Source organism: Erigeron canadensis, chromosome 5, assembly GCF_010389155.1.
Source record: "Erigeron canadensis isolate Cc75 chromosome 5, C_canadensis_v1, whole genome shotgun sequence".
Classification (NCBI taxonomy): Eukaryota; Viridiplantae; Streptophyta; class Magnoliopsida; order Asterales; family Asteraceae; genus Erigeron; species Erigeron canadensis.
This window is the reverse complement of record NC_057765.1, coordinates 17,991,731-18,002,109: the sequence shown is the minus strand read 5'-3', so window position 1 is coordinate 18,002,109 and position 10,379 is coordinate 17,991,731.

Sequence of the window (10,379 nt, the reverse complement as noted above, 5' to 3'; positions counted from 1 at the left end):
TTAGAATCAGGAGAGGCATTCAACTCACATTCTTTAACCAACATTTGATCTTTGTATGTTTGAAAATCTTGTTTAATAGTATCATAATCAAAAAGTAATTTTGAATATTCTTCACAGAGTTTTGAAAATTCACTTTTAGAAAATGAAATACCATTTTTCAACTTTTTATTTTTGTTGGTTAAAGATGTGATATGAGTTGTCAAATTTGATAAGGCTAAATCAAACGGCTCTTTATCTTTAACTATTGAAAAAACAGAGTGTAGATTTACCTCATCATCCGGGTACTCATCATCAGTGCTTTCAGCCTCAAAAGCTTTGTCCTTGGCCAACCTCGCCATGAAGCACACATTTGCAGAGAGATCTTCATCTTCATCATCCGAGAGCAGCAGCCATTTGTCATCTTCAGCAAGCAATGCATGACCAGCTTCCACTTGCTTTGCCAACAACATCTTCTGCTTGTAGTATTCATAGTTCCGCTTATGAGGTTGCTTGCAATCAATTGCAAAATGACCAGGATTTCCACAATTGTAGCACTTTTTATCAGAAGCTTTACCCTTTTCAACAACTTGTTTGTCATAACCTTCAACTTTCTTTTCAACATGCTTAGATCCACTTGATTCACCTTGACCATTATTCTTGGAATGATAGTGTTCCTTCTTGGGAAATGCACTTGTGGAAGAAGTGCGGAGATTATTGTTTGTTCGCCTCGTTTTGTAGTACTTTTTCTTGAAGTGCTTGGTAACTACGGCAAGAGCTTGATATAATTCGTCAGAAACACCATCTCTTGGAGCCAACATATCATCTCCCTCCTCATCAGACGAAGAAACAACTACCATTTGCCTTTTAAGAGCTTCAGAAACCTTCTTTTCAACAATTAATGCCAAAGGATCAGAAGATACAACTTCTGGCATTTTGTTCGATGAAGATTTGTTTAGGACTTGATGTTCATTGAGTTTGAAGGATTCATGAAGATTATGGATGGAGAACTTGGCTAGATTTTGATGTAGCTTAATCTGAGTTCCATAATCTTCCTACTCAGGACCAAGAGCTTTGATGAATTTTATGTTTAATTCAATCTCTGATTTCTTGACATTGTTCTTCCTAAGTTCATTTATGACATCCTCTAGAGATTTATTTGGCAATTTGCTGAAGTTGTCAAACTCAGTCAACACATTTGTCAATCTAATTGTTGAAGTTAGGTCAGATCCTTCCATTTGTCTTGCCACCTCATCCCATATCTCCTTGGCTGTATCATAAGAATCAACAGAACCATAGATTTCATCTGGCAGTGCTTTGTATTAGCATGATCTAGCTCTGTTATCTGCAGCTGTTCGATCTTTTTGTTCAACATTCAAAAGATCAAGAGTGAGTATTGCACCAGTGGTGGGATGGCGATGAACTGCAAGTCCATTAAGGATGGAATCTTTAAGAAGGTGACCATTTGGTTGACATTCCACATAATCCATGAATCTTTTCTTCCATAGTCCATAAGAACCACGATAGAGAACTGGAGGTCTTGTGTCAGAACCTAATGCCAAAGCTTCACGCGAAGCCATTTGAAAGAGATTTGATTTGGAACTTGAATTAGAATGAAAGTTGAAAATATCAGAAGTTGAAACGATCTTGGAGAAGATCGTCCTAGGATTAGAGTGTTTGGAAGAAGATCGTCCTAGAAGAATGAAGTAAGACGAATTGAAACAGATCGTCTTAGTTTCTTAAAAAGGAGATGATTCAAGGAAGATCGTCTTGAAGAACCTTGGATGAAATTTGATTAAGTATGGAAAGAAAAGTGAAATTGAATAATGATTTTGTCTTTTGGAATTGGAAACTGAAACTGAATGAGAGTGATTGAAAGTTGAAATTTGAAACTGAAAGAATTGAAATGAAACGATCTTGTGGAAGATCGTCTTGGAAATTTTGAAGAAGAAAATGAGACGGTCTTGTATAAGATTGTCTTGTAAGACTGAGAAATTTTCAAAGTATTTTAAGAAAATTCGGACAGAGTTTAGTTATGAATTGGCAGGATTGAATTTGAGCAAAACCAATCAATAATGATCAGTTACCCAAAAAGTGTGTGATTCCCAATCACAACAACTTCAAACAATCAACCACACCAACTCAACAAACAACAGACACTGAGACGATCTTGGTCAAGATCGTCCTAGAGTCAGGTAACTGAGACGATCTTGGCATGATCGTCTTAGTTTTCTACCAATAGTTTTCAAAGTATTAACTTTGATTTTGACCAAAACCAATCCAAAAAGGATTAGTTAGCCACAACCAACACTTTCTAACTCTCAACACTTGCTAGAACGATCTTGTGAGGATCTTCCTACAAGCCACAACACAGAAAGTATGAATGAATGAAAATTCAAGCACTGAGACGATCTGCAGAGGATCGTCCTAGTGAGAATCGTTCTGATATCGTCTTCTTCATCCAACCAGTATGAACAAACTCCATTGATGACTTTTTAAAGCTTTAATATCTTTCGATTTACTTGGAGTTAGAACCTAAAACCACTTGCAAAACGTTTGTAATTACGTCCGCAACAAATCCTTGAACAAAATTCAGCTAAAAACACAACAGAATCAAATCCCGAAATTTGAGCGCCAAAAACTCAAAATTCAATTTCGAGTTCTAGATGGAATTGGATCTTGAAACTTGACAGGATTATGTTTAAAACTATCAGCAATCTAATGGTGAACAAAAAACGATGATTTTATGTGATTTTTCTGGTGAAAAATGATGAAACGGTGATGAAAAAAAACGGTATTTGATATGAAATTGGATGAAAATTGAGATCAAAATCAGTTATGGATCGATATCAAGGTGATTTTATGCTCTGATACCAAATGTAATAACACGATTTCTTCTCTTGATTTGATCTCAACAATGGCGGTTCAAGTGTGTGTGTTCTTGGTGTGTTTAGTGTGTGTGATTTTCTAGAGAGAGAGAGAGAGAGAGAGAAAGAGAAACGATCTGGATTATGTTGTATGTAAAAATGGATCAAAGACTTATGATTTCTAAGGAGTTGAGGGTATTTATAGTCTAAATCTACAATTAAGCTAATTGACACTCCTAGTCCCTCAACCTTAGAAATCATTTCACCATGTCTTAACAACAACCAAGTCCACTAATTTAAATTACAATTTATAACTATTTTTGGATTTCTAACATATAAGCCATCGATGTTTTGGGAATTTATCTCAGACAAGGATGCACCAAAATACTTCTTAGTGATACAAAGTTGGTTTTATGATCATAGAATAAATTTGTTCGTTATCAAAAGAAAAGAAGGATGCCAGTACATGTCAATCAGTCAAAGATATTTCCACTCTCTCAGTGATTCTGATATGATAGATTTGGGAAGAAGATGGTTTGTTAATCTTTAGAAAAATAGAACTACATATTTCTATTGGCAGAGATTTCAAAAGGAAAGAATTTGGAATTTCAATGATAGAGGTTTGAAGCCTGAAGATAGGTTAATTAAACCTACACCAAAGAAGAAGATTAAGAATCCAGATGGCACATTTTGGTTTATCTAGAGAAAGATTAAATGTGTTGAAAAAGTTCCTGCTATCGAATGGGATCAAGATATGATGACAACAATGACATATTGGCAGATAGATATCAAGTCAGGTGAAGCACAAATGTTTGTTGATAATTCAAAGGAACAGATGTTGCTATGCATGTATGATCCAATGCAAGTAATCAATTTGTCAAGAGGTGATCAGAGAAGACTCTTAGATACACCTTGTTCAGCTGTGAGATTTTGGAGAGTTGAAGAAAGGCGTTATCGCAATATTCTCGCACATTGTTTACAAGAGAGAATCCATGCGAATAGCGCAAGACTTCTATTTAGTGGATGACTTTGAATTTCAAAGTTACGAAACGACTTGATTTATGTGACAACAACAACATAGATTTGATTAACGTTTTTATTTTAGGAATGTGTTTGTAATCATTTAAATATTAAGTCCTTTTGACTTACATTTGTATTTAAAGATTACGTTTGAACTTCAATAAAATATCTGTTTATGGTTATTATTCTGTTTGTGTGTTATATTATTGTTTTGCAGGTACAAGGTCGTAGAACCAAGGTTATAAGTGTCTTATAATACTTAAACGGTGGTTGAATGTTATTTAAGGGCGAAATAAAACATCCAAGAAGACGCACCTTGTGCTGACGTCATCAGCACGTTATATTGTCTTCGTGCTTACGTCAGCATGTGGGTGAGGTCGTTTTAATGGATCGGGCTCAATTCACTTCGTTTGAAGCCCATGTCCACACGAATCATAACCCTACTAGTATAAATACAAACCTAATTCACGAAATTAGGTATTGATCTTAATCGAATGTTTAACGAATCTACGAATTAAGCTAAATTGTTGCTCGTGTGATCTCCCACACGAACTGATAGCTCGTGCACGTCCTTAGGTTGATTAATTACTCACTAATTGACAAAAGCCAATAGCAATCTAGTTATCTCAAGAGGATTCTGCACTCTTGACATAACGAATCACGTCTTATTACGATCCACACAACAATAGGGTACCTTACAAGTGGTATCAGAGCGGGGGGAACGTTTTTTGTTCTCAATCGTGATCTGTATTGAGGATTTTCTGTTGAATTCGTGCTCAAATTCGTGAAGATGATGAAGTTCGCGTTCAAGCACGAACTCTGTTTTTCGCACGTAATTTACGACTTCGTGCTTACATCAGCACGAAGTGGATCAAGTTCACGCTGACGTCACCACGAAGAGGACTTACCCTCATGCTGACGTCACCACGAGTTCATGGACAAGATATCACGAATTCTGATTAAGTTCGTGTGTACGTCATTACGAAGAGGACCTTCCCTCGTGCTGATATCACCACGAAGATAATCCCATTTTTATAATAAAGTGCGTGCTTACGTCATGCCTTAGTATTCTTTACTTCGCGCTGACGTCATGCTGAAGATGATATGTCGATCTGAAACAAGTTTGTGTTTGCATTATCACGAAGATGTATACTTCCTTGTTTGAATCTTATAACAAGAAACAGATCAAACAAAGAGGTTCCAAGTTGTGTGCATACATATCCTTTGAAGCACACAAGACAGGGTAGTAGAAAAACCAAAAAAAATAATAATTCGGTAGTGTTCGAAAATAATTTTTGTCCATGGTCTTAAAATGGCATGATTCATGGAGATTTGAAGTTTGGTAGCGTTCGAAAAATTTTCGGTCCGTTTTTGTGCGTTTTTGGCACGTTTTGGATGAAAATTTTTGGCAATTATCAAATTTTTCCCACATCCTTATTAATAAAAATTTACATGAATACCAATGTTTCACGTAAATGTGTTTTCCCTGAAAATTTGGAGGGAAAACGGGTATAACCTGTTTGGCGAAGAGCTTTAATCGTCGTGAGCTCTAAGCATTTTGAAGAACCTCATGAATGAGAGATATTATGACCTAAGGGATAGGCTGGTTTTAGAGTATTTGCAGAGAAAAGGGGGGAATCAAAATTTCAAGAATGTTTTTCGGTTTTCTCAGCAAAACTCTGATATACTCGAGACGAAGTGGTGATCAAAGTGTTATTCTGTTAGAATTAACAGTTTACGATGTTTACACTTTCAAATGACTTGAGTAATGAAGATCATATTATGATCTTTTATATAGCAGTTATGGAAGCGTTTGTCGAAGTATTGGAGCAATGAAGATACGAGACATGGTTAAAACTTTGTTGAAGTATTGAAATGATGAAGCTAGTTATTTGTTGTTTGAGTACTTGAAGATTGAACCTATCTATATTCCATGATGTAAGGATGATAATTAGGCTTCTTAATAAGTCAATTGCGAGATTAAGATCTTTATGAGATTGGCGGTTTATAACTAAAGGGGAGAATTACGAACTTGAAGTTAAAACTCTCTCCAAAAACCCTAATGGCGATCCGTTTCATCACCTCTTTTCCTACCTAATTTCGATCCAAACTAGCTTGTAAATGTGTCCCTCTCATCAATCCTTGGATTGGTTGACGTGCATGTTTGAGCTGCGTTATTTCGTTGTCAGTTAGGGTTTTTTTATTTTTTTGTTTCGTTACCATAGTTTCCTGTCGGATTACCTGATTGATTACCAAGATTGTTTTCGCGAATAACTTTGTTTAATTTAGCTAGATACTACGATCTTGTTAATTGGTTAAGGAATTTCGATTTGTAGGCTAGGGCTTTACCGTTCTAGGGTTAGCGTTTTTGCGTTGTTCATCTTCACTGAGTTTTCTTCAATTGAATGTTTTGTGATGATTTGTTCGTTTAGAGAGAGTCGTTTTTCAACATGGGTGATAAACCTAATATTGCATCCAAAATTAAAAATATTGAGGGCAAACCTAGAGCTCCTGTTCGTTCAATTTTAAAGAATAATAAAAAATCTACTAGTTCCTCCTCTGCTAAGGGACAATCGAATGTAGATGGAACAAAAGGAGGTGAGATAGGTTCAGATTCCACTGGTGGTGGTAACTCAACCATGACTAATGAGAAACCTACTGTATATCCGATTAAAAGTGGAGAGGTTAAGGGATGTCCATTCACAGGTACTAAGATGAAGAGGATGATCATGATGTCTATCCGATGGACTCGAAAATCCCTCCCATGGATGGAACAAAGTATGCAGAACCTGAGATACAGATTAGTGAAAAGGACACGACATCGCAAACACCTCCAATGGATGGAGGAAAGCAGGTTGAATATGAGACAGTAGAAACACCTATGCCTGATCCGCCACATCCTTATAATCAAGGATTCACCAGCTTGGATAAAACTCAAGATAGGCATATTTCTTATGCTGCAAAAGTCCAGGCTGAGAAAAATACTTTTAGAGATGATAAGCGTAAGATAAACCTTCGTAGGATGGAGACAGTGGATAATATGGAAGGTATTGATGCTGTCTTGCCAAGAGAGTCCATTAAAGAGGTATGCTCATGATATGATAACACACTATATGGCTACTTCTTGGGTAAGAGAATGGCCTTTCCAATTGGCGATAATTTTGTTAAAAATACTTGGGTTAAACATGATCTTTCGCGAGTCATGATGAATGCTAATGGTTTTTTCTTCTTTAAATTCCGTATAAAAGAGGGAATAGAGTATGTGCTAGAAAATGGCCCATGGTTGATCCAAAGTTCCCCTATTATTTTGAATGTGTGGAATCCAAATATAAATCTTAAGAAGACGGAACTAAAGACAATTCTAGTATGGGTGAAACTGCATGATGTACCAATGGGTTGGCTATACGGATGATGGATTAAGTATGTTGATCTCTAAAGTGGGGGACCCGAAAAAACTGGACACTTATACTACTGATATGTGTATTGAATCATGGGGAAGGAATAGTTATGCTAGAGCGTTGGTTGAATTGAGTGCAGAAAATGAATTCAAGAACATTGTGGTCGCCATACCCAAAATGGATGAAGATGGATATACTAAAGACACAATCAATGTTGAATATGAATGGACTCCGCCAAGGTGCTCAGTATGTAAAGTTTTTGGGCATGTAGATGCCAATTGTCCTAAAATTGTTAGAGTTGCTCCTAGAGTAGCTACGAAATCTGATCCCATTGTTTTCAGCAAGTGAGGAACAAAAATATAAATGTAAAACCAGGTTTTCCTGCCAAGAAACAAAAATCCACATTCATATATAGGCCGATCACTAAACCCAAAACTAATTTAGAAGGTGCGAGCACTTCAGATTCTATTGCGACCAAAAACTCATATGGTGTTCTCGCTGAAGAGGAGAAAGGTAAAGCTGAGCATCCAGTGGCACCTACTCAAGCAAAAAATAATGGAAAACAGGAGGAGCAAGTCAATCAAAATAACTCAGATGACAAGCAAGGCAATCATAGTAACTCAGACGATTCTGAAGTAGAGGAGGTACAAACTAAAACTACTGATTTCATGATCCTTAATGCTGATTTGAAACAGGTTTCTGAGGGGGCAAGCACTCCCGGTAATATTGGTGTCAATGGGTAGTTTAGCCTCTTGGAATATTAGGGGGTTGAATCGCTCGCTAAAACAAAAGGAGGTTCGCCAGGTGGTTTCTGATAATAGCCTAAACATATGTGCAGTTATGGAATCACATGTAGATGTTTCGAACTTGTTTGATATTTGTAAAAAGATTTGTAGGACATGGGACTGGACGTCAAATGGTAATATGTGCTCTAAGGGGACTCACATTATTGTTGGATGGAATACACAGGTTGTAGATGTCATCATTTTGTCACAATCTGATCAAGTAATGCATACTCAGATTATATTTAAAGAAGATAAGAAAGCGCTATTTTGCTCCTTTGTATATGCGGATAACTATTACAGAAATAGGAGAGAGCTGTGGCATAATCTTTGTGTGCATAAAACGTTTGTCCAAGATAAGCCATGGGTAATTTTGGGGGACTTTAATTCGGCACTTAAATTGGTAGATAGTTTGCAAGGATCGTCGAATGTCACAATTAGTATGAGGGAGTTCAAAGAATGTGTGGAACAAATTGAAGTTTTTGATATTAATAGCTCTGGTTTGCACTTCACATGGAACCAAAAACCTAAACGAGGGACTGGTATATTCAAGAAGATTGATCGGATGACGGGTAATATTCATTTCACGGATGAATTCCCAGTGGCTTGTGCCATTTTCCTACCAAACCGTATCTCAGATCATTCTCCATGTATCTTGAAACTTCCTTCAATCACAAGGAGTCGGCCTAAACCGTTTAAATTTGTAAACTTTCTTGTGCATAAAAAGGGATTCCTTGATGCTGTCATGAATGCTTGGAAGACTGAGGTTACGGGGCATCATATGTTCAAGTTGGTGAAGAAATTAAGGACGTGTAAGACCCCCATGCGCAAGCTGCTTATACAACAAGGTAATTTACACACAAAGGTCGATTTGCGTGGTTTACTTGATACTATCCAACTTGAGATTGATAAGCAACCGGATAATAAGTTATTGCAAGAGAAGGAAGCTACCATTTTGCAAGAATTTCAATCTGCTCAACTAGATGAGGAACGCTTCCTCAAACAAAAAGCAAAAGTAGAATGGCTAGGAGTTGGTGATGCTAATTCTGCGTTTTTTCATAAATCTGTAAAAAGTAAAAACCACTGTAGCCGCATAGAAGTTATAAGAGACATTAATGGGACTTTACATGAGGGAGGGGCTGCCCCTAAAGCTTTTGTCCATCATTACGAGAATTTCCTTGGTGTGGAAGGACAAGCACATCGAGCGCCTACTCCAGAATTATTTACAAAGAAACTTTCCACTCAGCAAACTCTTGGAATGATTCGTGAAGTCACGGATGAAGAGATTAGGCTTGCAATGTTCTCTATAGGGGAAAACAAAGCCCCTAGTGCAGATGGTTTTAATTCAACTTTTTTCAAAGGATCATGGGATGTTGTAGGAAAGGATACTTGCTTGGCGGTCAAGGAATTCTTTCAAAATGGTAATCTTTTACGGGAGGTAAATCAAACTTTGTTAGCTCTTATTCCTAAGGTGCCTACCCAGGCTTGTGTCACTGATTATCGCCCTATATCTTGCTGTAATACTCTTTACAAATGTATCAGTAAGATTGTTACAAATAGGATTAAGGAAGGCTTGTGTGATATTGTTAGCATTTACCAATCGGCTTTTGTCCCTAGTCGTAGAATTTCGGATAATATTTTATTGACACAGGATCTTATGCATAATTATCACCGTAATGTTGGTCCCCCAAGATGTGCCTTCAAGATTGACATTCAGAAGGCCTATGATACTATCGATTGGAAATTTCTGGAAGCTGTTCTCCATGGATTTGGGTTTCACGAGAGGATGATAAAGTGGATAATGGTTTGTGTTACATCCACATCCTTCTCACTTGTGATTAATGGGAATGTTCATGGGTATTTTATTGGGAGGCGTGGCCTAAGACAGGGGGATCCTATGTCCCCTTATCTTTTTACACTTGTTATGGAAGTTTTAACACTTATGCTTCATCATGCAGCTAATAATACTTTCAACTTTCGGTTCCATAGCAAGTGTGAAAAACTGAGAATTATCAATTTGTGTTTTGTAGATGACTTGTTTCTGTTTGCTAGGGGAGAAACTAATTCAGCAAAGACTATTATGTAGTCGCTTAATGATTTTAAGGTCATGTTGGGATTGACTCCAAGCATGCCAAAAAGTATTGCTTTCTTTTGTAATGGAGAGCCGGATTACGGACTGGAGGAATAAATGTTTATCTTTTGTAGGACGTCTACAGCTTATAAAGTCAGTGCTTTCATCGTTTCATGTGTACTGGGCATCGGTTTTTATCCTCCCTAGTCATATTGTTAAAGACCTTGAGAAAAAGATGAGGGGTTTTATGTGGTGTCAAGGGCCG